Source organism: Hyperolius riggenbachi, chromosome 6 (assembly GCF_040937935.1).
Source record: "Hyperolius riggenbachi isolate aHypRig1 chromosome 6, aHypRig1.pri, whole genome shotgun sequence".
Taxonomy (NCBI): Eukaryota; Metazoa; Chordata; class Amphibia; order Anura; family Hyperoliidae; genus Hyperolius; species Hyperolius riggenbachi.
Genome location: NC_090651.1, coordinates 318,097,612 through 318,110,108, shown reverse-complemented (window position 1 = coordinate 318,110,108; position 12,497 = coordinate 318,097,612). Strand labels below are relative to the sequence as shown.

The window sequence follows — 12,497 nt, the reverse complement described above, 5'->3', positions numbered from 1 at the left end:
GTATGTTATCGTTTTAGAAGCTCTCAACGTTCTAGTTGCGGTCGTACTATTTTGTTTGTAAGTACAAATTTTACATTATCAAAGAGATTATCGTATCTATGTTTTTCTGCAGAGGGGGTGGTTAGGTTTAGGCACCAGCAAGGGGAGTGCTTAGGCACCACTCGGGTAGCGGTTAGTTTTAGGCAACACCAGGGGGTGGTTAGGGTTAGGCACCACCAGGGGTGGTTAGGCACTACCGAGGGGGGGGGGGGGTTAGTTTTAGGCACCACCAGGTGAGGGTTCTGTGCGAGGGTAGGGTTGGGTTAAGCTGTATTGTTGAATTATGTATCAATTTTTAACGTTAATATCTTTTCATTATTAATTGCTGTCTGTTTTTACAATGGTATTTATCGTTAACCAAGTTTGACAACGATGTTTATGGTTATGAGATTTCATTATCCACCGGCGCCATTTCTTTATCCAGCCGGGCCATTTTGTGACTGCGCCCTTTTTTCATGCACACCTATAGACATGTATTGCTGTATATTGGTATGTAGCCCTGCCCTCCCAATGAGGCTCAGTTTAGGCTTTACGTGGCATCCTTCCCCTCCCACCAAAGCATTCTGGGAAACCAGATATACTTGTTGCGGTCTGTGATACATTTCAGACATCAGGGAGAGGAAAGATTTTACAATGGGCAAACACTGACTAAATCATTTATAAGTGAATTTAAGCAATTTTATTTTTTATGTAATTTCGACTACTGTTCTGCCTGAGAGGAGAAGCTGTTCCTGTGCCTGGACGCTTTTGTTACAACAGACCGGTATCCCACCCCCTGAAGGCAATAGTTGGAAGACTGTGTTGGAAGGGTGAGAGGTGTTGGAAGCAACCTTGGTCATGCTCTTTCTGCACCGCACTGCATGCACCGGGATATGCCAACAGATGAGATGGATTTAGCATCGGCTAAGCACGACAACCTTGAGTGCCTGTGTTAAAAGGCCCTAAAGCCTCATCTACACGTATAGATGAGCTCGATTAGCCGCCGGATCACCTCTTCTGCGTCCCCGCCGCGTTCCCTGCTCGCCGCACGTGCGCAGGGGCCCCAACCATCCCGATTTCGTCGGGACGGTCACGGGTTGGGGGAGGGGTCCCGCTGTCCCGTGATACCCCCCCTTGTGTCCCGGCAGGCAACGGAGGTGAAGAAAGGATCGAGGCACCAGCCGGCGGATGCGGTGTGTCGTGTGGGATGCGGGTCTGGTATAAGATTGTCCCTCCCTCCCTCTGCATGTGGCCCCCAGTGTCCCCCTGTATGCAGAGATAACAGCGCAGCGGAGCGGGCAGTCTTACCATTCTTCCTCACGTACCGGGCATCTGGTCTTCTCCGCTTCCTGCTTCCTGTGATGTCACAGGAAGTAGATTGAAGCAAGATAGATGCCCGGGATGCGAGAATGAATGGTAAGACTGCCCACTCCGCTGCGCTGTTATCTCTGCATACAGGGGGACACTGGGGGCCACATGCGGAGGAAGGGAGGGAGAGACAATCTTATACCCGCATCCCACACACCGCATAATAATATGATTGACTAGGGGTGTGTCAGGGGGTGTGGTTGTGGGTGAGGCTTAAGTGTCCCGGTCTCTCATCTCAAAAAGTTGGGAGGTATGCGTGCGCCGGATTCGATTCCCCGCTCGTCCCCACCATTGTCCCCTCACGGGGAGCGAGCAGGGAATCGGCGGCGGCGCTGATGCGGCTCGATTGATAAGGAACATCGCCGCCGCATCTACGCGTGTAGATGCGGCTTAAAACTAAGGGTTTTTTATACTTTTTTTTTTTTCACTTCAGTGTCTAAGTCACAGTTCCCCGACCTTGTCCTCAAGGCCCACCAACAGTGCATGTTTTGCAGAAATCACAAACATGCACAGGTGAGGCAATTAGTCTCTCAGCAGAGCTATTAACTACCTCTGTGGATTTACACAAAACATGCAGTGTTGGTGGGCCTTGAGGACAGGGTTGGGGAACACTGCTAAGTCATTCAGATGTCTCATTGCAAGAGTTCCTTTTTAGTTGTTAAAGAATGCCACAAGTCAACGGCTCATTGTTTGGTCTGGTGCCGATTTTTCTGTCTGATAACCTCCCTATATAATTGTCATTACAGGTTTATCCGCTGTGTACAGGATTCAGAAGGCTGCAGACTACACTTATGTCTGGCAGGTGGCTAAACTGGTTGGTGTGGACAGAAACAGATTAAGGAGGAATGGGGCCTTAGCAAGTAACAACTTTGCACCCACCCTTGATATCCACCTGTTTGTTTTTCCTGGTATGCTTTGTTGCGAGCTAGCATCAACTAGGCCCCTAGTCTCTCCCCTGGCCCTAGGCAATTGCCTAAGATGACATGTGGATGATTTGGCTTGGTGTGTGGGTCACTTACTGTAGTAGTTGGGAAAACTGTAATTTTAAGCTGCCAAACAACCCCAGCCTGTAGAACACAGAGAGAGAGAGACCTCTGCCACTGGCCAGTTGATCCAACAGAAATAAGTGAACACTTTCAATGCAGTAGGAAGGGATGAAAGGTGGTCACTGGCTACTCATGTAAACAACATCTTGACACACACACACACACACACACACACACACACACACACACACACACACACAGGTATCAGGACTCGTTCAGACTCGCAGTGATGCATACTACTGCATTTTGGGAGCAATACCTAAGAGATCACATCAATGGCTGCAGAGCCAAATCGTGATCGCTCCGGGAAAGGCGGTCAAAATTGTGGACTTCCACGATTTTGGAAATCACGAGTGCTCTGCAATCCATTGCCAAGCACCGCTAGTGGTTCCCAGGCCTTTGAGCACATACACACATCTAAATTTGATTGGTCCCTTTGAGAATGTAAATAGAGATGAGGTATGATTTTTCAATGAGCAAACATTGACTTAAAGTGAACCAGAGACGAAGCACACTCATGTATTTTACCATATATATCAGTGGGAACATTAGAAAAAAAAAAAACACCTACCCTGCTCTCGGTTTCATTCTACACTGCTCAGCCTGCTTCTTAGCAGCCCTGATAAAATCCCAGATTGGCTTTGCCCAGAATTCAGTTTGGCTTTACCCAGGAATCATTATAGCTGAGTTTTCTCTGATGTCTTTTCAAGCCCAAGCCTGCCCCCTTCTGACTCTGCTATAATGACTCAGCTATAATGATTCCTGTGCAAAGCCAGACTGAATGCTCAGTCAGGGATTTTATCAGGGCTGATAACAAGCAAGCTGAACAGTGAAGAATGAAACAGAGCAGGGTAGAGGGTTTCCTCTAATGTTCCCACTGATACTGTATATACGATAAAATACATGAGGGTGCTTCGTCTCTGGTTCACTTTAATAACGTATAAATGAATATTGTAAAAAATAAGTAATTCTATTTGTTCATGTTATATACAGCTAAGAAAATTATATATCTCTCTTTCTCTCTATATCTATATCTATATATGAGCAGGATCATCCACCAGGCAACCTAGGCAGGTGCACGGGGCCTAGTGGGTGTCAGGGACCCACCTGCCACCTTCTTTGACCTCTCTTCAGGCTTACACATTATATATATATATAGATATACTTTTTTTTAATGCATGTGTATACAGAGTAAAATGCACTTACATTTTTTTCTACATCGCTGCCACTAAAAGTAGGTAGTACAAATCTGACATGATTTGGACTAGTCCATCTTCTTGTGGGGGTTTCTTAAGGTTTTAAGTATTTTCAAAAACACTTACTGAATGACAGTTGCTCAATCCAGTTGCCAAAATAGTGTGCAAGCCAGTAGGGAGGCCACCCATGATCTTTGTATACATCCTTTCCATGGAAAGACTGAGAACCTCCCATGAGGAGATGGACTAGTCCAAAACCTTTCTGAGCCTTACTAAGCAACAGTATGAGATGAGAAAAAGTAATTTGTTGTGCATTTCATTCTGGGAGAATGTACATCTCATAAGTATGTGAACACATGTATTATTTGAAGAAAGGGCTCTGTACGGTAAAGGAGGAAGATTCCCTCTTCGTCTAAAGCCGCAGGATGACTGAGCTGTTTCGGAATGTGCACATCCTGACTCTGCACCATCTCAGTGCAACCGGAATTTTTCCTGCGATCACCTCGGCCGAGTCAGGATCCACATGTGTGGGCAAGCCGTGCGCCTCTCGTCATTGCTCTCCCGTCGCCGAGACCTGAATTGAATTGCGCAGAGCGCTCCCGGCAACAAGAGGCAAGCGCCAAACAGGAGCTGAAGATTCCAACCCGGCCGCGAGTCGCCATCTTTTGGAGGGGAGAGTGGAGGCCTGCCTTGGAGCAGAAACGCGGCGTGGGACCTAAGAGACTTCTAGGGCCTGGAAGAAATCCCAGGCGAGTAATTTTTTTTTTTTAATTCCCAGATATATTCTTTAAGATAAACCAAGTACAATACAGTTACATTTTATTAAAATTCTAGCCAAAATTCACTTTGCCGTATATATTATTTTCACATTACACACCATACAATTTATCTTTTCTTAAAAAGCCATTAGTTTTGAATCAGGAGGATACCATCCTGATTCACAACTTCTTGCTTTTACTGATGGCTAACACGGTACAACACTCTACTGCTGCTTAAAAAGAAAAAAAACATTATCACATATACTGTACATACATGAACACAACATCATTCTATACTTTTTGTTGCTCATACAAACAATAAGTTTGGTATGTACTGAATGGTTAATACAATTTATTCTGGTTGAATACAATTTGACAATCACACACCATACAATTATTGGTAAAGTCGGTCTGAATTTTCCAACTTCCTATCTAAAAAAAACAAAAACAAAAACAGGAAATTCCATCAGTTTTCTCAGTTGCATAAAAAAAAAAAAAAGTTCAATTACTCCGTACAACTAATAGTTTTCATTGAATAGCGGTGAAACTGAACTGAAAAACAGTATCGTGTGTGACCACGCAACACTACACGGGTGTGTGATACATGGATTCTAACATTCGAAAAAATCTTACCAATCTAAAAAAAAAAATTATTGAAATTCTCAAATTGAAAAAAAAGTGGCCATCTTTAAGCCTGGTACACAATTTTGATTGGACAATGACTGGCCAATTTTACCACCTCGTGGCCAATCGAAACTGAAGGTGTGTACCAGGCTTTAGACCATACAAGTGGCCTGTCCCACATGACAGTTCTCCTACCTCTCCATTGGTGCTGAGGTCAGTGAATGCCACTGAAGGTGGGGGAGGGTCATTACATGGTTAGACTTCCTTTCCAGGATTTCTGGTACCTTTTTGGCAACCTATTGGATAAAGGCAAAAAAGGAATTGTCCAATCAAATGCTCCAGTAGTTTCCTTTGGCCCAGAAGTGTTTGCATCTTATTGACCATCCCTTCTGAGCAAGGTAAAAGCATTGGTTCCTTTGCTTGCCACTTTGGTAAGGTAAGAGATAGGAGGGATGTAATAGCAAATAAGCTCCTGGAAAGTTATCAGCCCCTAGGCACCTGCCCAGGTTACTTTTCAGCTGATCTGACTCGTCAGTGCAGTTTGACATGTATTAGGTCTCCTTTCATTTCTAAAAAAAATACTTTAAATCCAGCAGCCATGTAGTTTCCAGTAAGTAGCACAATCACCCTGTGTAAAATCCATAAACCTTTCACCGCAAGATCTCAGAGAAACCTTTGCCCATTACATTGTGGACAAAGTCTGCTTCTGTGGTCTGACATCCAAACAGCAGTAAGAACAGACATGCAGGGCCCGCTAGGTAACAGCCGGTTTACTTATAAACTTGCTGTTGGGACTTTTGAAGCATGGCTGGTGGATATGTAACCATGCTCAAACACTGGGCTCAGTAACTGATCGGCAGACATACTGTATATGTGATCTCACCCACCTGCTGCAATAGGTTGCTTCATCCTTTCCTGAGACGTTTGTCCTCTGTGATGTGTCTTCTAGGCAGCCAGAGCAGGAACAGAGCACCTGTACCATAATCACCTGCTGGGATAAGGAAAAGGGTGTGAGTAAACCTTTGACAAATTACCTAAACAGCCAGCTTCAGTCATAATGGGTGTGGCAACCTTTTACTGCCTCTATTCAAGACTCAGGGAGAAAAAAAAAAAAACAGGTACGCGGAAACTGGCTTCAGGTTTATTGCTCTTTTCTCTGCCTAATATCAGTAGTATAGTAAGTATGATATTTTACCTAAGCCTGGCAAATGAAATGGGTACATTAAAGGAAACCTGAAGGGAAAAAAATTATATTCTACGAAAAGTAGATAATAGAATATCAGTAAAATTACAGATATTACTGTTATTTTGCACCCCTTTCTACTTTCGGCGCTATTCAAAGGAGTGCCCAATTGGGATACTTACCTCTGTGGAGGAAAGCCTTTGGACCCTTTCACACTGGCGCAGTGCGGTGGGTCATTTTACCGCACCTCAGAGCTATGCTAATGAAAGCCTATGGATGCATTCATACAGCATGCGTTGGAAGGCGCCGATCTACCGTGTGACCTCTGACGCCGTGCGGCGGATCGAAAGTCATGTAAGCCTAGGAGGACGCAGGGATTGCCACAATGTTGGCGTGCGGAAGCATATTTTTACAATACGCTTCCATGCACTTCCTTATCTCTAAGACAGGAAGTGGATCCCGGCCAGAAGGGGATTACCGCATACTAAGGCGGTAATCCCCGAAGGCCTGGTTTTGGTGGTGCAGCCTCCAATATGCAGTCTGAAGCAGGCTTTTGGATAATCCAGAGGCTTCCCTCCACCTGTGCAGACCACAGTGCTGGTACCCCCAGGGATTACAAAGTTACAAAAAGAACCTTCGTTCCCCTTCGCTTCTGACAGTTGCAGTCCACTATGCTAGAGCAGTCCTGGCCACAGCGCATTCCCGTACACACTCCCATGGCCAGGAGCGTCCTGCGCAGACTCAGTACGAGAAAATCTCTACTGCACCTGTGCAGTACGCTCCTGGCAATGGGATCCCGAATGAGGAACGTGCGGCGTAGTGGATGGCAACTGCCAGAAGTGAAAGTGAGCCACAGCGGGCCGGGCACAGGACGATGCAGAGGGCTGGCAGAAGCCCTAGGTAAGTGAAAATGTTTTTTTTTTTTATCTTCAGGTCCTCTTTGAATAGAAAAGGGCCATGCACTCACCACTGCAAGCTGTGAAGTGCCATGGGATGGCCCATGTGTGAGGCAGGAGAAGAACATAGTTTCCATTTCAAAGATGACCTTTGTACTACCCATGTCAGCCTTTCTCAACCTTTTTACCCTGGAGGAACCCTGCAAATACTTTTTTTTTAATCTCAAGGAACCCCTGCAGTAATTTTTCAGGTGGCACGTTCTTTAATAGCTGGTGTGGCTGTTTATGTCCCCACCCCCATTACAGTGCCCTTCATTATAAAGGTCTCCTTATTCTAGTGCGTTTTATTAATGTGTTCATTATTTCTCTGAATTTAATACTTCATTTTACAGTACCCCCTATTATAGTGTGCCATCTATCATACTTCCCCCAACCCCACAATGGGGGAAAATGCCAGGGAACCCCTGCAGAGTACTCAAGGAACCCTGGTTGAGAAAGCCTGACCTGTGTAAATGGCTTCTGAGAAAATGTATTTTCTGCTCCCAACCACTTCCTGCTGATGGGCTCAGTATGAACCTGACTTTGGGCTGGTGCACACCAGAGCGGTTCGTTTTTTCCACAAATGCAAACTCGGGGGCTGCAGCATTTTTTTAGATTTCTGAGGCGTTTCTGCCTCAGTGTTAAAGTATAGGAAAGTGGAAAACTGCTCTGGAAAACGCTAGATCAGAGCGGTTTTCCAGGCGTTTTTGTTCAGTAACAGCTTTACTGTAACAATATTTGACATGTGCTACACAAAAACGCTCCAAAAACGCTAGGCATGTTTAGAAAACGTCTCTAAACATGCCGAGAATCGCTCTGAAATCTGCTTCATAAACCTCTAGCGTTTTGCAGATTTGCTAGAGGGTTTTGGTGTTGTGCACTGGACCAGAGTCCTGACCGTGGTGCTGATTTTCTGACCTTCACTAGGAATGGGTCAATGAGTTGCGAAATATTCCCCGTTGATGCAGAATTATGCAATTTTTTAAAGAATGCTTGAAAATAGGCCAATTGAACGAAGAAGAGTCGGAATTTTTAAGCTACAAAAATTGCCATAAATTGCATAATTCTGCATCAACTCAGAATGATTTGCATCTCATTGACCATGAACTATGAGTCACATGACCAGCAGGAACCATAAAGGCTAGTTTCGCAGTGGGGCATAAAAGCAGGATCTCACCGAAGGGGAAAGGACTAGCATAGTAGCATGCATACATAACAAGTATGCTGCACTGTAACTGTAAAAGTGCACATTATCCATACAACATGCCTCGCATTGTTCTGAGGGATTCTCCTGTCCTATACGGCTAACGCACTTCCCTAAAGAAAGCCAATTATATTCTTTGGGTTGCCAGGGCTCAAAAACAATGACAGACTGTTTTTCACTACAGAAGAGATGTTTTCGGTTACCTTTGCCTGAAGCAAAATGGTCATTGTAATTTTACCACATTACATTAGGTTATTAAACCTCCTTAGTGTAACAACCCAAGAGACTCAACAACCACCTGACATATAATAATTATAACTAAAGAGCGATCAAATTGGATAAGGAAGCAAAAAAAAGTAAATGTACAAATCTTTATTAATAACCAGCCACAAAAATAAAACCAATTAAAAACAATACAACCATATCTGGCCCATAATTCCCTGGCGTACAAATATATTTCTAGAGACCTAATGCTAACAATAAGTTAAGGACTGCAGTCATAAAACCCCTTAAGGACCAGAGCCTTTTTTTCCATTCGGACCACTGCAGCTTTCACGGTTTATTGCTCAGTCATACAACCTACCACCTAAATGAATTTTACCTCCTTTTCTTGTCACTAATACAGCTTTCTTTTGCTGCTATTTGATTGCTGCTGCGAGTTTTACTTTTTATTATATTCATCAAAAAAGACATGAATTTTGTCAAAAAAATGACTTTTTTAACTTTCTGTGCTGACATTTTTCAAATAAAGTAAAATTTCCTATACATTTGAGCGCGAAAGTTATTCTGCTACATGTCTTTGATAAAAAAAAACCATTCAGTGTATATTTATTGGATTGGGTAAAAGTTATAGCGTTTACAAACTATGGTGCCAAAAGTGAATTTTCCCATTTTCAAGCATCTCTGACTTTTCTGCGCACCTGTCAGGTTTCATGAGGGGCTAAAATTCCAGGATAGTACAAATCCCCCCCAAATGACCCCATTTTGGAAAGAAGACATCCCAAAGTATTCAGTGAGAGGCATGGTGAGTTCATAGAAGATTTTATTTTTTGTCACAAGTTAGCGGAAAATGACACTTTGTAACAAAAAAAAAAAAAAAAAAAGTTTCCATTTCTTCTAACTTGCGACAAAAAAAAAATGAAATCTGCCACGGACTCACTATGCTACTCTCTGAATACCTTGAAGTGTCTACTTTCCAAAATGGGGTCATTTGTGGGGTGTGTTCACTGTCCTGGCATTTTGGGGGGTGCCTAATTGTAAGCACCCCTGTAAAGCCTAAAGATGCTCATTGGACTTTGGGCCCCTTAGCGCAGTTAGGCTGCAAAAAAGTGCCACACATGTGGTATTGCCGTACTCAGGAGAAGTAGTATAATGTGTTTTGGGGTGTATTTTTACACATACCCATGCTGGGTGGGAGAAATATCTCCGTAAATGACAATTGTTTTATTTTTTTTACACACAATTGTCAATTTATAGAGATATTTCTCCCACTCAGCATGGGTATGTGGAAAAATACACCCCAAAACACATTATACTACTTCTCCTGAGTACGGCGATACCACATGTGTGGCACTTTTTTGCACCCTAACTGCGCTAAGGGGCCCAAAGTCCAATGAGTACCTTTAGGATTTCACAGGTCATTTTGAGAAATTTCGTTTCAAGACTGCTCCTCACGGTTTAGGGCCCCTAAAATGCCAGGACAGTATAGGAATCCCACAAATTACCCCATTTTAGAAAGAAGACACCCCAAGGTATTCCATTAGGAGGATGGTGAGTTCATAGAAGATTTTTTTTTTTGTCACAAGTTAGCGGAAATTGATTTTAATTGTTTTTTTTCACAAAGTGTCATTTTCTGCTAACTTGTGACAAAAATAAAATCTTCTATGAACTCACCATACTCCTAACAGAATACCTTGGGGTGTCTTCTTTCTAAAATGGGGTCATTTGTGGGGTTCCTATACTGCCCTGGCATTTTAGGGGCCCTAAACCGTGAGGAGTAGTCTTGAAACCAAATGTCGCAAAATGACCTGTGAAATCCTAAAGGTACTCATTGGACTTTGGGCCCCTTAGCGCACTTAGGGTGCAAAAAAGTGCCACACATGTGGTACCGCCGTACTCAGGAGAAGTAGTATAATGTGTTTTGGGGTGTATTTTTACACATACAGATGCTAGGTGGGAGAAATATCTCTGTAAATGACAATTATTTGATTTTTTTTACACACAATTGTCCATTTACAGAGAGATTTCTCCCACCCAGCATGGGTATGTATAAAAATACACCTCAAAACACATTATACTACTTCTTCTGAGTACGGTGATACCACATGTGTGACACTTTTTTGCAACCTAGGTGCGCTAAGGGGCCTAACGTCCTATTCACAGGTCATTTTGAGGCATTTGGATTCTAGACTACTCCTCACGGTTTAGGGCCCCTAAAATGCCAGGGCAGTATAGGAACCCCACAAGTGACCCCATTTTAGAATGAAGACACCCCAAGGTATTCCGTAAGGGTATGGTGAGTTCATAGAAGATTTTTTTTTTGTCACAAGTTAGCGGAAAATGACACATTGTGAAAAAAAAAACAATACATATCAATTTCCGCTAACTTGTGACAAAAAATAAAATCTTCTATGAACTCACCATACTCCTAACGGAATACCTTGGGGTGTCTTCTTTCTAGAATGGGGTCATTTGTGGGGTTCCAATACTGCCCTGGCATTTTAGGGGCCCTAAACCGTGAGTAGTCGTCTTGAACCCAAATGTCTCAAAATGACCTGTGAAATCCTAAAGGTACTCATTGGACTTTGGGCCCCTTAGCACAGTTAGGCTGCAAAAAAGTGTCACACATGTGGTATCGCCGTACTCAGAAGAAGTAGTATAATGTGTTTTGTGGTGTATTTTTACATATAACCATGCTGGGTGGAAGAAATATCTCTGTAAATGACACATTTTTGATTTTTTTTACACACAATTGTCCATTTACAGAGAGATTTCTCCCACCCAGCATGGGTATGTGTAAAAATACACCACAAAACACATTATACTACTTCTCCTGAGTATGGCGATACTACATGTGACACTTTTTTGCAGCCTAGGTGCGCTAAGGGGCCCAACGTCCTATTCACAGGTCATTTTGAGGCATTTGTTTTCTAGACTACTCCCCACGGTTTAGGGCCCCTAAAATGCCAGGGCAGTATAGGAACCCCCACAAGTGACCCCATTTTAGAAAGACGACACCCCAAGGTATTCCGTTAGGGGTATGGTGAGTTCATAGAAGATTTTATTTTTTGTCACAAGTTAGTGAAAAATGACACTTTGTGAAAAAAACAATAAAAATCCAATTTCCGCTAACTTTTGACAAAAAATAAAATCTTCTACGAACTCATCATACACCTAACAGAATACCTTGGGGTGTCTTCTTTCTAAAATGGGGTCACTTGTGGGGTTCCTATACTGCCCTGGTATTTTACGGGCCCAAAACTGTGAGTAGTCTGGAAACCAAATTTCTCAAAATGACTGTTCAGGGGTATAAGCATCTGCAAATTTTGATGACAGGTGGTCTATGAGGGGCCGAATTTTGTGGAACCGGTCATAGGCAGGGTGGCCTCTTAGATGACAGGATGTATTGGGCCTGATCTGATGGATAGGAGTGCTAGGGGGGTGACAGGAGGTGATTGATGGGTGTCTCAGGGGGCGGTTAGAGGGGAAAATAGATGCAATCAATGCACTGGGGAGGTGATCGGAAGGGGGTCTGAGGGGGATCTGAGGGTTTGGCCGAGTGATCAGGAGCCCACACGGGGCAAATTAGGGCCTGATCTGATGGGTAGGTGTGCTAGGGGGTGACAGGAGGTGATTTATGGGTGTCTCAAGGTGTGATTAGAGGGGGGAAATAGATGCAAGCAATGCACTAGCGAGGTGATCAGGGCTGGGGTCTGAGGGCGTTCTGAGGTGTGGGCGGGTGATTGGGTGCCCGCAAGGGGCAGATTAGGGTCTAATCTGATGGGTAACAGTGACAGGTGGTGATAGGGGGTGATTGATGGGTAATTAGTGGGTGTTTAGAGGAGAGAAGAGATGTAAACACTGCACTTGGGAGGTGATCTGATGTCGGATCTGCGGGCGATCTATTGGTGTGGGTGGGTGATCAGATTGCCCGCAAGGGGCAGGT

The 12,497-nt window shown here is 43.8% G+C and overlaps 1 protein-coding gene across 3 annotated transcripts in view; it reads right to left on the bottom strand.

Annotated features, from left to right (window-relative positions):
• LOC137521709 (galactoside alpha-(1,2)-fucosyltransferase 2-like) overlaps window positions 1-12,497 on the bottom strand; it is a 169,231-nt gene that overhangs the window by 74,686 nt on the left and 82,048 nt on the right. For 2 of the 3 annotated variants that reach the window (XM_068241351.1, XM_068241349.1), the window contains exon 3: window positions 5,898-5,998. The gene's annotated coding sequence lies outside the window, so the exon portion shown is untranslated. Of the gene's footprint in view, window positions 1-5,897; window positions 6,002-12,497 lie in introns of all 3 variants that reach the window. The other variant, XM_068241350.1, reaches the window with a different exon arrangement.